Source organism: Mauremys reevesii, linkage group 17 (assembly GCF_016161935.1).
Source record: "Mauremys reevesii isolate NIE-2019 linkage group 17, ASM1616193v1, whole genome shotgun sequence".
In the NCBI taxonomy this organism is placed as follows: Eukaryota; Metazoa; Chordata; order Testudines; family Geoemydidae; genus Mauremys; species Mauremys reevesii.
The window spans coordinates 31,277,184-31,292,888 of NC_052639.1; the positions used below are offsets into that span (position 1 = coordinate 31,277,184).

The window sequence follows — 15,705 nt, forward strand, 5'->3', positions numbered from 1 at the left end:
AAGACTGAGGAAACCTCGGCACCTGTTGAGGTTTGTTAAGAAAAGGGCTCAGCCGGAGTCTCCACGCTCACGGGGCGCTGCCAGCCTCCCGCCGGGACAGACTGTTCCAGGGCAGCTGAGCGATGGAAATACTCAGTCCCCACAGGCTCTGTCCCTCTCATTGCAGACCCCCGGGGAGCAGCTTCCCTCAGCCCAGCTCCAAGCCCTGCTGATGAGAGCCGTGAAGGGTCTGACGACACCCACCCTGGAGCGATTTCAAGCCGCCGAGGAAGAGCTGAGGACCATCGTGTCTCTACACGGAGACAAGATGGAGAGAGTAAGAGACTCCTGCCGTGGGGCAGGGGGATGCTGCGCAGAGAGGGGGAGGGGAGAATTTCCTCTCCTAGGAAACTGTTCCTGGGACACACGGGCATGGTGCTGTGAAGGGTGGCTGAGCCCCTTTCCCTTCATCGCTTGGCCGCGGGGATCCGCGGCGTGAGGTGTTTGACCTGATCTCTGCCCGCTGAGCTCTGACACGTCCCTGAGGACAGCCCAGCCCCACTGAAGGGGAGCGATAGCCCCAGCCCTGGCAGCGCAGCACTTACCTAGTCTGCCCAGGGGCCTCCACACTGGTTTCCTCAGACATGCCAATGGGCCTTGTTTTTCCAGCTGAAGGATCAGGAGGAATTTGGCTTTGCACTTTTCTCTCTGTCTCTCCCTAGCTCTGATCCTGCTGCCCATCCCCACAGGATCTGAGTGCCTCCCCCGTGAATTAGACTGGCCTAGGGAGGTTTCTGGCAGACTTCATTTCTACATCCCCTGGGTAGGAGGCTCAGAGTCATTATTCCCCCTGATTAATGAAGCTCCACCACCCTCCTGGGAGGTAGGAATTCAACCCATTTGACACCTGGGGAAACTGAAGCCCAGAGAGCTCCTTGAGTTGCCCAAGCCTGCGCAGGTGGGGTTATCGAGAAAGGAATCAGGGTTCACGTTCCCTACAGTCCTTTAACTGTTGCCTTCAATCGCTCGGCCTGGAAATAGGTGACATTCCTGCCCTTCCCCAGATACCGCCTGCCCATGGCGCCTAAGTGCAGACTTATTCCCTTCCTGGGCTTTGGCTTTCCTGGAAACTCGAGACTCATAAACAAACAGAATCCTGAGCCTGAGCTTCCTCCCAAACCTGCCTGTTCCTGGGGTTTCCTGCAGGTCGTCCCTGTCTCTGTCCGAGTTCCCTGTTTCCAGCAGGTCCGAGGGGGAAGATAACAAATGGCCCCTCAATCAGCAGATTGATTTGTGCAGGGCTCTAACTCCTGCTAGCAGAACAGGGCACCAGAATCCAGCCACCCGGGTTGTAGCTCCTGCTCCTTGTTCGAGAGAGGAAAGAGCAATGACCAGTTCCTCATGGAAGAGCCCTAGGGGGCGGCTTGTCCCTTTCGGGTCTGTTCACCTTGTGCTGCATACTCTGCAGCAGGAGCCGGAAAGCCTGGCCCTATGGACGTGGGCTCCCAGGGCTGGCACTGTGGGGCCAAACGGCAACGCAGCCTCTTCTGGGCTTCGGCTGGAACTGGAGCTCTGAAGCCTGGGGAGGAGGGGGCTTCAGAGCCTGGGCTCCAGCCCAAGTCTCCAGGTCTGCACTGCTGTTCCCAGTGCCATAGCCTGAGCCCGAGGTTAGAGACCCGGCTTTGAGATTGGTTACGGCAGGTTTTAAAATCCCGCAGTGTAGAGGTTCTCCTTAGGGCTGGGGCCTGGAGCTGGCTAGCCCTGTCCAACTAGCCCTGCCTGCCATCTCTGGGATGGGCTCTGGGGTACATCAGTGGAACCAGCTGGGTCTGGAGCAGCGCTTCTCTACCTGGGACATCCTCAGGGCCAAACAGGTGGTATTGGACGTGCCCCACACAGCACATATGGGGCCCACAATGGAAACTGGGTTGAGAAGCTCGGGCCTGGAGGAACTGGTGGTGCTCGAAAGATCAGCAGGAAGCTGCAGAGATGGAGGAAAGGCTCCTGCAGGAAGCCCTTGAGAGCAGGCTGAGAGCAGTTTGCTAAGGCAGGAAGGCCCTGGGATAGCAGGGGAGTTTGGGCTGTGCCCACGGTAAGGTTTGGGGAAGTCTTTGTGTGTGTTTCTGAGCTTTAAGGTACTAAACCAGACCTCAGGAAGGCTGGGGTTCCTGGACTTGTCAAAGCCTCTTTCTTCAGATTATGGAGGAGCCAAGATGGGCAACCGAGGTGAGAGGCGGCTTGCAGGGCTGCCAGGAGGGGTTACCTGGGAGGTTGTCACTCATGGATAAATCCATCCTCAACTTTCTGGCATTCTTCCAGGTTGAGACGTGGGACGTATCTTAATCTGGCTGGACAACGTCTGTCATCCCAGAGCCAGAAAAGCAGCACTGAGGGCCACGGCCTTGCTGGCTCGTTCCCACCCCCAGGACGTGGTTCTGAGCTGTGTGGCACACACGCTGTCCTCGGACAGGTAGGAGCTGCTCTGTTATCACCTCAGGCCATTATTTCTCTTCCTGCTCCTACCGACAGGCCACAGTCCGGGAAGGGTCCGTCGGGCTCACGCAGCTGGAGGGAGTTTCCTGCTGTGCAGAGAGCTGTCCAGGCTCACCAAGAGGAGATGCCCAGGCCCAGCCACTGAGGAGCCAACCCTCCTCCTGCACTCCCCAGGATGGAGACGTGCCAGTTTTCTGGGGAAGTCCAGCACTGTCCTGATTGCTATGGGTCACCCCACTTCCTCTCCCATCCAGTACAGGGCCAATAAATGACTCCACATCCCTGGGTCATGAGGTCTGGCTGCTCCCTATTGTGTGAGAGAAGGCAGAGATGGAAAAGGTCCATGAGGTCCATCTGTCCGTCCGCTGGGGACCAGTGCAGGATTGTTACCTGCAGTCAGATCCCTAGTTATTCCATGGCTGAGGAAGTGGTGAAAAAATGCACTCATCCTTATGGCGCTGCAGCAGAGGTAAATCTCTTCAGACAGAAAGTTCCAGACCTAATTGTTGCAAACTAAATAAATAAATAAATGATCCACACATGACCAGAGCGTAAATGCAGTGCAGCCTGCCTGAGTCTGCAGACAGCCGGCAAGAACAGCTCTGAGAGGGGTGAGTGCCTCTTTCATCTCAATACGTTGTGAACCCTGAGTCCTGCTGGTTATTGCCGATCACTTTGCAGAGTCATCCAGCTGAGGTGTTTATAATACAGTCTCCATGTGCCTAGGGGCCGTGAAACCCAACTGGACCCTCGCCAGAGGTCAAAACTCCGTCTTTCCTCAGCATCCTCTGCAATGCAGTTCTGCACTGACCATAGACAAATCTGTGTCACATGGGAGAGAGAATTGAAGAGCAGCATGAAAGAAACTGAATTTCTTACCCAGTTCCGTTACCAGAGGAATACAGTGTTGGTTTTCATATTGATTTGAGTGTTTGATTTGTAAACCTTTCAGGTTTGAATTCCTTGAAGCAGCCCCAGTGCTTTCCAGGGTCTGTGCTCAGAAGCTATAGAAACTCGGCAGCGTTGGCACAGAATTTCAGTCAAGCTTCCTGAAGACCTTAAATCCAGGCCATTTGCTCTTGGTTTGTCCAACCTAGTTCTCAGTGTCCCCAGGGCTTGACCACTATGTCCGACCTTCCTCACCAAACTTGGAAGTTAAATGACTGGAAGCCTTTTGATCTGTCTGCAGTCTTCCTGTGCGGATGCCTGGGGGGACCAGGAGCGGTTAGATCAGCAAGAATGGAGAGAAGAGAGGAGGGGGATTTCAGTACTAGTTTCCTTCCAGCTCTGTCACACTGGGCAGTACAATCTCCCCTGAACCCTCTCCTATCAGGGCATGTTCTGAGTCAGTGTCTGACCCGTCCACCACACTGCAGTAGGATTCAGCTGCTAAGAGACACTTGGCCAAATGCTGGGTCTCAGTTACACCCCCAAATAGCCAGAGGAACTGCACTGAGGTCAGGCAAGTTCCTCGGGACTGAGCCTAGCGTAACAGAGCAGAATGTTGCACAGTCTGGTGGTCACACTGTGCTGGTCACTCGGTGGTCAGATCATGGTCACTGTCCTGGAAACAGCGGTGCTAGCTTCAGGAACAACAACCCATTAGGGAAAGGAATAAATACAACCTTCTCTGACGGGACTTGCCCTGCCTCAGCCTCCTGCACCAATCGGTGTCTCCTCTCAGACGCCTTTCCTGCCCGCTTTCCAAGCCTCTCCCTGGGGAGGGCAAGAGGTGGCCAAGCAGGGAAGGTCTGACTTCTCTTTCTGAATCTGCAGATGTGCCATTGAGCTGTGGAAGGCCCTGGGGGAAGAACCACAGCTCCCCAGGGAGGTGCTGCAGCAGCTGCTGGACAAGCTCCAGCAGAGACACCGGGAGGAGAAGAGCGGCAATGTGTCTCTGGCTGTAAGTGAGGTTTGAGATGTCACTTTGAGAACCCGCAACCGCGGGGAGGATAGTGCATCTGTGTGTGTCTGTGAGCTTCACCCCTTCTTAGCTTCAGGCCACGGCTCCACTACACAATGAAGCCGACCTGCGTAACCTCGGCATACAGCCGCCACAGCAATTCTATCCCTTGTGTGTGTCTGCACTTTGCTGCTTGTGTCGGCAGTGCACGTCCTCACCAGAAGCGCTCGTCTCGATTGTACGGTCAGGGTGGGGCATTGTGGGAAGGCTCCTGAAAGCCAGTTGACGTACGCGACGTTGTGTCTACACTGACACTGCATCGACCTGGACTCTCTGCCACTTGTGGAGGTGGAGTTATGAATTTGGCACCAAGGGGCAGTTCTGCCAATGGGAAGGAAATTCCATAGTTAGGGTGATGCTGGGTGAGGGGCCTTGCATTGACATAACTCTGTAATGCAGACCAGGCCTGAGTGTGTCCTGGCCACCTCCTAGCAAACCAAAGAGGTGTAAATAAAGCTTCACCCAGGAAAAGTTACTGATCTGAAGCGGTTTATCTGCTGGTGCCCTGGCTCTGTTTGCCGCCTAGGTGGCTCTTTAGTGAGCAGGTGCAGTTCGGGTGTCTCTTGGAAGTATCCAGGTTTCTGGCTCTCTAAATTGTGACTAGAAATCTTCCCAGCATGGGATCATGAGATGTCCAGTACTTTGACTGGGCCAGAAACACTGGGTCTACAAGAACAGATCTCCTCAGGATGGTTTCAGCCTGTGCAGTCATGGCTGGAAACCCAAAGCACAGAGTCTGCACCATTAAGCGAAATAATGGGGAATAACATCATCCAGACTCCTCTGACCTTCCGTAGGGCTCCATCCTGCTTCCGCTCCAGGAATGGGTGAAGGTTCAGGACCCTCCAAATGTCTCCTCCTCTCAGGAGCCAATCCTCTTTGTAATAGGCTGGGGAGGAAATGAGACCTGAGAAAAGGACAATAGCGAATGGCAATGGGGGCAGGTGGCAGATTGGGATAGTGGAGGAAATTCTTTCCTCCAGGCAATGAGGACCATTTACGAGGTCCTTTCCTATGGGGATACCGAGAAGCCATCCTGGAAATGTATCCCCAGATGCTCATCCTCTGCGTCAGGCAAGTGCAGTATGTGATGGATCTGCACTTGCCAGGGACCTACATGGCCAGCACGACATCCAGCCCCGAGGAGGGATCCAGCTGCCTCAACCCCCTAAGGTAATGACTGAAAGGAAAAGGAAGAACAGATGTGCTCTGCTAAACACATGTAGGCTGTTCATGGCCATCATTTGTTCGGGTGCTATAGTTAGCCCAGGCTCGCTTACACCAACTAAGGATCTGGCCCCACATGCCCGCTTGAGTCCTGTTACCTGTCACAGTAAAGAATCAAGTATTCAACCGCATTGAGTGATGACATCAACCATCTTAAGAAGCTACAGTGTCACTAACTGGTTACAAACTCAATGAAACTGCAGTGTCGACAGGGCCCATTGGGCAGGGGAGCACCATGATATCACACTGGATCTATCCTCGGGGAGGCTAGCTCCTGCTGTCCATGCTGTGTGTGCCAGGCGTGTGCAGATTTGCCATGATTGGGGCTGATCTCGTTGCCTGACACTGGTATTTTTGTCTTTAGCACGTCGGTGGAGGCTGTGAAGACTCTTTTTCCATGCCCGGATACTGGAAGGAATTTGCCAGCATCCAATTTCAGCAGGGTTGGGACATGATAGCCTCACGATATTACTACTGCAGGGTGTTGGCGTGATTGCAAGGTAGGAGCCCAAAGTTTCCTCTTCAGTGGGTCTCTCTTGGGAATGGGATTTGTGAAATGTTCCTCTGTTCCAGGCTGCCATCTCAGCCCAGCAACTAGAGAGGAACTCTCTCTCCCTTTGATAACCACAAGGGACTTTCTGCCCATGTTCCAGAGCCATGATCGAGTTTGAGAACCCTCAGCTCCCTGCCGCCTTCAGAGAGGCCGTCACCACTGTTCAAAGGAGAAGGAGGAGGAGCAGAGAAATATCGCCATAACTTTCTGCACTGAGGTGAGATTCATTAGTTGACAGGAGAGCAGCTCAGGCCAGTAAGCTCTGGGCACATTGTCAGCAGCTCAGCAGCCTTCCAGCCAGCTAGCTCCTCTCCGCACATGGATGGTGGTGGGGCATGGCACAGAGAGGGAGGAGAGACAGGGTGAGATCGCTCCTGGCTGGATGTACCTAGGTGGGATCCTGTGACAAGAGGAGATGTTTCTCTGGTGCCCCAAGGCCATGCTTCTCTCCTCACCTTTTCCTGGGGTTCTGCTTTTCTTCTGCCCCAGGGTCTCTCCATGGCACTCAGTGGGGCCTGGAGATTCCCCTTCCCTGGGGGTTTATTTGTGACTTGTGCATTAGTCTAAGTTCTGGGAATGAGCCAACTGAAAGAGCAGCAACTGGCTCCCTACACACCGGAGACGTTGTATGGGAGCAAGTGGCCATTTGGTAAAGATGAGTGTCCAGGGGACAGACCCCACAGGAAGACCTCTGCTCCTCAACCCGATGTTGATTTGGCTCTTTCCAGTTTCTCCAGAGTCCTTCCATTGAGACAATACTGACAAAATCAGAGCTCCAGGCACAGCTCATGGAATGGACCCAAGATAAAAACCCCATTGTACGTCGGCTCAGTCTGCGAGGCCTTGGCAGTATTGTGCTCCAGCCAGAAAAGGTGAGGGGCGTGGATTGCCCAGGGGACCGAAGAAGCCGATGTTCATCGAATCGCCCAGCAATGAGAGCGAGATCCCCACACAAGCCTTGTTGTTTAACGCACAGCACTCGAATGTTGGAGGTGCTTTACTGAGCAAATCAAGGCACGACGTGGTCCCTGCTCCCGTGAGCTGACCCCTGATTGCAGATGTGATGCAGTGGGGGAGGCGGGTGAGCAAAGACAAAGGTTACAGTGAGCAGCTGGCAGAGAGTGACAGGAGAATGACTTTGTGCCCCATTGGGCGGCTGTGCCAGCCGTGGTGTCTCATAGGTGGGAGTGGGATGGGCCAGCATATGCCCCAGGCTGTCATCCAGGGTAGTAATGAGCTGCCTTCTCCATTGCTGCAGGTGCACTCGTTACGGGCCCAGCTGCCAGCGATCATGGACATGTTCTGTGACACGGATAGAGGGCGTGTCATGGGAGCCATGCATCAAGCTGCAGACATCATCTACCTCCTGGATGGGGAGGGCTTGGCTCCATCTCCCAGGACATTGCAGTCAGCCTTCGCCCCTTCATTGATGACGTAAGGCTGGGAAACACAGGAGAACCCCATTCCTCCCCCCCCCGCCTGTCTCTGGTGCCCTTGTCTCTCTCTTCCCATCCCCGTCCCACCCACCCCACAGCCCGGCCCAGAAGCCACCCAGGGGGGCCCCTGCCATGGGTGGGGAATCTCCTGCTCAGCCACCTCCCTGTCAGAGCTCTTCTCCGCAAACCTCAGCATCAGCGCCATGCTCCCAGCCCCTGCTGCCGCCTGGCCTCGGGGAGAGGGGTCCTGGCACTGGGCAGATGACCAGCTGTCTGGAGAACACCGGCCCCCAAAGAGGTGGAGATTCCCAGCAGGAAAGAGGTGGGTCGGGAATCTCCCGGCTCTCAGGGGCACCAAGGAGCAAAAGAACTGCTGTGTTTTGTAGCAGCACCTCCCTGTAAGGCTCCAGCAGCTGCTCCTCCCCTTCCCCAGACCAGTCTCCAGCAGCCTTCCCTCCCTCTCCCCTAAGCTTCTAGGGGTCTAGGATTCTGTGCTCTCCAGACAGAAATTGTGTCTAGGACACCATGGGGCTGCACTGCCCTGCACAGTGTCTCAGGCCTTGTTCTACACAAGATGTCTATGGCGCTGGCCTGGTGGCCTCACTGCTCCCGCGACCCAAGTCAGTTAACACGGGGGAACCGGAGCAGCGTATGGATTATGACTCTGTCACGTTATGCTCTGATCCTGCCTGGCTTTAACCGGGCTTCCACTCCCGTGTGTCATTGCCAGGAGAGGGACAGCGGCGCCCGTTGCCATTTTACTGCTTGGCAACGTGGTGAGCAGCGTGAAGGACCCGGACAAACCCATCGTGCAGCAGAAGATGATCCACTGCTTGCTCCCGCCTCCTGCTGCACCTTGAAGACCGATGAGAGTGTGACACTGGTAAGTGCCACGGTCATTATTTCCTTAAGAGTAAAGAGCCAGAATCTCCTGGGCCCCACTCCATTAATGGCCAGAGCCCTTGCCCAAGCAGAGTCTTCTCCTCCCTGCTTCACTCCATGCTGGAGCCCAGTGCCTCATCCATTCTCACAGCACACAGCACAATTGGGAAGAAAGCCTCTTCTGGGAAAGAGCCCTGACCCTCTCCTGCAAAGACGGGCCTCAGGCCTTTGGGCTGCTGCATCCAAAGGTTCATAACAAGAGGCAGCAAAGAAAAGGGAGCACAGATCTGTAAGAGCCCCTTCAGTTCAGGGAGCTGATATCTGCCCACAGCCTTCTGGAAAGTGTGGGTGCAGCTGCCTGACTTCTTCCCTGGAGCTCCTGAGAGAACTTCTCCAGGTCCCAGCTTCCCAGAATTCACCGAACGTTGCCCTCTGTTGTTGGGCCAACTGGGATGTGGAGGGAAGCCTGATCTGGGGGCCCTTTGGTCCGACTCTTTGGGATCCCAAAGCTGACTCACGCTCTCATGCAGTCTCTTTGCACCTAAGGACTGAGCTGTGGAGATCTCTTATGAATCTTTCCAGGGCCGTCCATAGAGGGGCACAGGGCCTGGGACAACACCCCCTACTCTGCCCTAAGCCCCAGCCCCACTCCATCCCTTCCCCCAAGTGCCACCCCACCTCTTCCCACCCCTGCTCCGCCCCCTGCCCCATCCCTATTCCTCCCCCCCAAAGCCCCACCCCCTCATTTCCCAAACGACGCTGGGCGCTGGCGAGGTGGGGGCATAGCATAGTGGGACTGGAGTACTGCGCCTGGCCCCAGCATGGCCCACGTCCTGCGTCCTCTGAAGTGGGCCCCAAAGCGCAGGGCCCTGGTCAACCGCTCCAAACCATCCAAAGACAGGACGGCTCTGGCCTGCTCCAGCCAATTCCCTCTCCTGAGCACACTCCTGTGTACAACAAATGACAGGAATCTCCTCCACTAGCAGGAAAAGCAGGAGAACAAGGACGGGAAGGCTCCATGTCCCCAGACTGTCCTCTCTCAGTGAGAACCTCTTGGTCTCACCTTCTCTTGCAGAGATGCAAACTGACGCTCTTCCGCTGCGCAGTGTTTCAGGTGGGCTCATTTGAAGACGCTGTTCCGCAGCATGCCTGGGATGGCTCCACACAGCTCCGGAAGTGTGCCTGGAAGTGCTTGGTAGGTGAATTCCTTGTGCCTTCAGAGTGGTGAATGGGGACTTGAGGGAGACCTTTTAACCCCACACCCTGAGTACCCATCCGCTTCCATCGGGTGGCAGGACTCTATTCCAGGCTCTCTGCTGGTTCATTTCTGCATGAGTTACAATCCCTTCACATTTTTGAAATTTTTCTCCTGAACTGTTAGACCTGCAAACTTTCTGAAAACAAAAGCTGAGGTTCTGGAGAACACAACAGTAACTCCAGAGAGGTGCTGCTATGGCGTATGGGCTCATACTGGCTGTTGCCATGCCCTGGCTCTATGCTTTGGCTTCCTGGACTAGTCCTGGGAAGAACATGTCATTTGTATATTGTGCGTTTCTTCCTTCTTTCTTCCTAGATGCAGACAACAAGAGCCACATCCCCAAATTCCTGTTCCACGCCTTAGAATACCTGGAAAGCTCACAGACAACAATCAGACATTCTGCAGCCCTGTTCATTGGTAAGCAGGAGTTGACTTCACTTGAGCTTTTGACCTGCTTCCTTCCAAAGCCCTTTCTAGACTGCTGCTCTGTTCCCTCTCACAGCACCAGAATCTTAAAACTGTGTGTGTGTGTGTGTGTGTGTGTGTGTGTGTGACAGAGAGAGAGAGAGAGAGATAACATGACTTCCAAGATGAGTGGAGCAACTTAGCTGTATCGATCGGTGACCAACTCTCCCCTGCCCATAACTCCTCTTTGGCGCCTTGGGAAACCAGCATGATGTGAATTCAATCTCCTTTGGAAATCAGTCTCTCAGTGACTTCTAGGCTCTGATGCTTTATCTAATGTGCTTTGTGAACAGATGTAAGGAATGTATTTAATTTCCCAAGGGCTGTCTTGGGAGAATGGCTGCATCTTTCGCAGTTTTAAGCAAAGGATTTGAAAAGTTATGAGATTCATTGTCTGTCTAGGAAATACTATCCACCATTACTGTGACTTGTTGTCTGAAACAGTGACTGAAGATGGCATCTCCTGGTCTGTATGAAGGTAAGGAAATACCTCTGTGTGTTTGTGCCTCTGTGGGAAGTACAGGGATGCAGCACAGGGCCTGAAAACAGTTTGAATGTCCTCTCTGTCTAAGGACAGTGTTTAAGGAAGAAGGATGATCACGTGAGCTTTGATCGAGGTGCCACAATATGTGTACGGGAGCAGGAAATTCCATCCCTAGCTCCTAGAATAGACGTAGCCTTAGAACTGTGTGGGAGACTGTCTTCATAGAAGGGGTCAGAACATTGACAGAATTGAAAAGGGCTGTTGTTATTATTAAGGGTGGTGTGGTGCGATGATGACAATTACCCTCTGTAGGGAAAGATTCATCACTTGCCCTCCCTGTAATGGAGAGATTTCAGGCCAGGAACCACTCATATCTTGATTTATCAGCTCATAGGAAATTCCCTGAGTGCACATTGGGAACATCTTTCCCTGTGACCTCTTAGGAACGAAGGCCCAGGGCCACATAGGATTTCAGTAGATGTTGTTAGAGTCTAAATTCCTATGCGGATCTGTGTGAATGTTGGATGATTTAACACCTCTGCTTTTCTGTTCCATCCCACAGAGTTGCTCCCACCTGCCTGTGTTTTAGCGTGGACGTGTGATGCTGGGAGGGGGAAGTTACGCACGGAATGGGGTCTCCTCTCTGTCCAGGGCTATTTTGGGAGTAGCTGAGTTGCTGTTTCTTGCCTGCAGACTCTTGGGTAGCTAATAGCATGTGGCAATGGCCATCTGAAGGGGAGGTTTCAGGCACTTGATCAGTCACATCAGCACCATGGGGCTTCCAACCTGGCTTTCCTCTTTGTTTCAGCTTTTCAGGAAGTGCCTTTGACATGTGACAGGACCACAGGCACATCCTCAATAGACATTACAAATGGCTGCAGAAGCTTGGAAATCTCGTGTCGGGTTCCGATTCGACTAAGGGAACCGGGACCGACACAGAAGACCTCTTTGTCCTGCTATGGCACGTACAACAGCGTCTTTGGAACAGGGACTGAACAACGAGGTGGATATTGGCAGATGACAGACAATTGTGTAGGTCAGTGAGGCGTAGAGAAGACTTTGAAGAAGTTGAAAGGGGATCTAATAAAAGCCATGTGACGGGGCAGCACAATGGCAGATGAAAACCAGAGCTGACAAAAGTCAGGGCCATACGCATGGAAAGCCCGGAGGTGAACAACTCCTACATATCGCTGGTGTCGGACATCAGAGCAGGGACGGTTGGGCCCCAGTGGCTGGAGCCGGGGTGGGTGGGGCCTAGTGGAGGTCGAGCCGAGGTTGGAGCTGGAGTGAGGAGCAGCTAGGGGCAGGGCCAGGTGGGGATTAATGACTGGAGAGCCAACAGGAGCTGGGTAGGGGTTTGAGCCTACAGGCAAGAGCAGCTCATAGAGTATCACTAGCAGGGTTGGAAGGACCTCAGGAGGTCATCTAGTCCAACTCTCCTCAACGCAGGACCGATCCCAACTAAATCCCCAAATGGCCGGGGGGAGTGATGAGGAACGGCAGTGCTGCGAGCCGCCTACTTCCACCCAGCCAGGCAGAGCCGGCCCGGGCGGGAACGCAGCACACAGGGGCTTTAGCGGCCCGTACCACAGGGCCCCCTTGAGCCCTACTCCTCTCATGGAGTGCATCACTGCCCCACTTCTGCCCCAGCCCACACACGGTTGGCAGGGCAGAACCTGTGTAGCTGAACTCTGAAATCTCTCTCACTGTAATGAAGGTTACTGCAGAGTCAGGACAACCCCACCCAACCTTGGGTCTATGTCTGACATCTCTCCCCACACCCTTGCACAGAGCCCTCTACATCTACAGAGCTTCTGCATGTGATTCCTCAGTCATCAGAGCCAGGCGGAGAGAGGAGAAAGTCTCCCAGACTCCCTCTATCCATTGCCAGGCCCACAGGGTAGCGGAGGTTGTAGGGGGTTGGGTGCTCTCTTTACATGCAATGCCAGCTCTCAGGAAGTTACAAAGGAGCATTAGCAAAGTGTGGTGGTTTTGAAGGTTGGGAAAACCACCTGCTGGAAGGTTTTGTTCTTCTGATTTGTGTTCCTGCCCTTTCTCCCTCTTACAGACATCTAGAGGCTAACAGGAGCCAACCGAGCCTCACCACTGATCACATCTCTTGGGAGACGGTGGCTCAGCTGCTGCATGGGAAGGAGGAGAGAGAAGAGGCAGAGCAGGATGTGCCGGGGTGCACCAGTCACACATAACCTCACAGTCTAGGCGAAGGCCGGAAGCCAAGCCCTCCCCAGCCCTGCCGGACATGCTACAACTGGAGCACCAGTGTGAGAAAGGGAGCAGCTCAGCTCAGTCTAGGCAGATGCCGAAAATGGAGGATGCACATTGTAGGCTCCAGTCCAGAAGCAGCTGAGTGCCCCTGACTGCAGAGCCCCGAGGTGCCGGGAGACTCCAACCCCATCCCCGGGTGCCTGCAGACGTGCAAAGGGAGCCTTGAGTCTCTGGGAGATTCCTACCGGGGAGCCCAGGAGACCCCCAGCCCATGGCCTAGAGACACATCTCGTAGGAAGTAACCTGGGAGAATCCAGCTATCGCCATGGTGACTGACGTCGGGATGTTCTGGCTGGATCCTCCCACTGACTCAGTGCCGGGAACACATTGCACATGGACAAGGCCCTGGGGTAGACCCGGGGAGGTAATAAGGGCCTGGGTCCCCTACCCAGCCACCATCCATCCTTGGGTGGCAGCCCACCTCCCCAATGTGCCACTAGACTGCACAACCCCAAGAGGAGGGGCGGCCATCTTGTCTCTGAACTCTCAGCCAGACAGAGCCCTGTGCTGAAGGGCAGCGATATTGACTTCTGCCACGCTGGGCCACAGCACTGAGGAGAGAGCAGCCATATTGTCTGGAGCCATCGCCGCCACAGGCGTGAGAGACAGGATAGCGGCACGGACACTGGTCTCTTGGGCCACACAGCACCTGCCGAGAGGAGGGCGGCCGTGACGGTGATTCTGGTCAGCTGGGGCCACAGCCCCGACAGAGAGGAGAGGGCGTCGCACGGACTCTGGTCTCTGGCCCCACAGCCCCCGATATGGAGCCGGGCGGCCGTGACGTGGACTCTGGTGCGTTGGGCCACAGCCCCGAGCGGAGAGGGCGGCCGCATCGACTCCTGGTCGCGGGGTCACACGGCCCCGACGGAGAGGGCGGCGCACGACGACTTGGTCAGCAATTGGAGCCACGGCCCCGACGGAGAAAGAGGCGGCACGCCACGGACTCTGGTCGCTGGGGCACACGCAGCCCCGACCGGAGAAGGGCGGCCACCACGGACTCCTGGTCCGCTTGGCCACACAGCCCCGACGGAGAGGGCGGCCACGCCACAGGATCTCTGGTCGTTGGGCCACAGCCCCGCCCGAGAGGCGGCCACTGCAGACGATTTCGGGTCGCTGGGCCACACAGCCTCGGCAGAGAGGGCGGCTGTATGCGGACTCTGGTCTCTGGCCCCCACAGCCCTGCCCGGAGAGGCGGCCGCATCGGATTCTGTTCTCTGGGCCACACAGCCCCTGACGGAGAGGCGGCCACACACGGATTCTGATCATTAGGCCCCACAGCCCCGACGGAGAGGGCGGCCACACGACTCTGGTCGTTGGGCCACGCAGCCCGACGGAGCGGGCGGCCACACGGACTCTGGTCATTGGGCCCCACAGCTCCGACGGAGCGGGCAGCCACATCGGACTTCTGGTCGTTGGGCCACACGCAGCCCCAGAGGGAGAAGCGCGCCGCCACGGACTCTGGTCGTTGGGCCACACTGCAGACCCGGCGGAGCGAGGCGGCCACCACGAACTCTGGTCATGGTTGCAGGTCACGGCCCAGCGGAGAGGCCCGGGCAGCCCACGCGGACTCTGGTCGTCACCGGGCACACACAGCCCCCTGGCGAGAGGCGGCACGCCGCAGACTCTGGTCGTTGGGCCTGGCCCTGAGCGGAGGCGGCTATACATTTGACTCTGGTCATTGGGTCTGGCTGACGGAGAGGCGGCCACGGACAGTTATTTGGTTCCAGCCAAAGGACCTCCCTTCACCCCTAAGGCATCACTCGTCTGTCACCAGGAGATGACACATGACATAAAGGAACTTCCGGGGTCAAGATGCAAACGTGAGCAGAAACAGAGGTGGCATGTGACCCCTCTAAAGAGCTCCTCCCACTCCTCCCCCCCAGTCTGGGAGGTATTTTATCATCATCTGGTCTACCTCAGGGATGGATCTGAGCAACGGAGGAAAGTTCTGGGAGACAGCAGTGACCCACACATCCGGAGAGTGGGTCATGTAGCACCTCCAAGGACTCACCCCAGTTGGTGGAGGCCTCATCACTTAGGACCTTGAGCAGGATTTCACCTGAATGAGTGAAGGAGTGCCATGAGTGGGGGTGACCTGCCCATAAGAGAGGCCCATCACCCCTCATAGAAATCCCCACCAAATCCTCTGCTAATCGATCTGAGTTTTTGCACTCATCCCCTCCAGGCCATCCCAAGAAGGGAAGCATGCCCGATCAGAATAGGCAGTGCCCGAAGGCCTGGGCAAGCCCGCCAGTCTCCGGAGCTCCATGACTGCGTGACTGGCAGCATCGTCCTGGAAGTGCGGCTTAACACTGCAGAGAGAGAGCCGTCTCATTCCAAGGATGTGTTTTGCAGAAATCATGGCCTCGCCTTTGGAGCTATATCTCTGTTCTGAATTGGTACATGTTTCCCTTCTGTGGTGTCATTTTAAGACAATTGAAACCGTGTGAATAGTAGAGGTGGTGTGAAGAACTTTAGATGGCCCATATGATCCTGTTGCGGGCAGGTCACTCCGCCACCACTTCCGTGTTTGGTCAAATCCTCTCAGGGTGGTCCTACCTGGAGCTATTACCCACTTCAATTGGTAGAGGACAGGAGGGTTCTCAGAGGATACCCCAATACCCCCTTCTGGATGGGTCACCCTGTCCCAGAACATCCCTGATCGGTCAAATCCAGTCT

At 55.4% G+C, this 15,705-nt stretch overlaps 1 protein-coding gene across 2 annotated transcripts in view; it reads left to right on the top strand.

The window, feature by feature from the left end:
• Positions 1-2,312: 2,312 nt before the first annotated feature.
• Positions 2,313-15,705, top strand: part of LOC120385050 (maestro heat-like repeat family member 5) — a 194,328-nt gene continuing 180,935 nt past the window's right edge. The window contains exons 1-4 of one of the 2 annotated variants that reach the window (XR_005589232.1): positions 2,313-2,449; positions 4,249-4,375; positions 5,419-5,608; positions 6,027-6,113. The gene's annotated coding sequence lies outside the window, so the exon portion shown is untranslated. Of the gene's footprint in view, positions 2,450-4,248; positions 4,376-5,418; positions 5,609-6,026; positions 6,114-15,705 lie in introns of those variants that run through there. The other variant, XM_039504144.1, reaches the window with a different exon arrangement.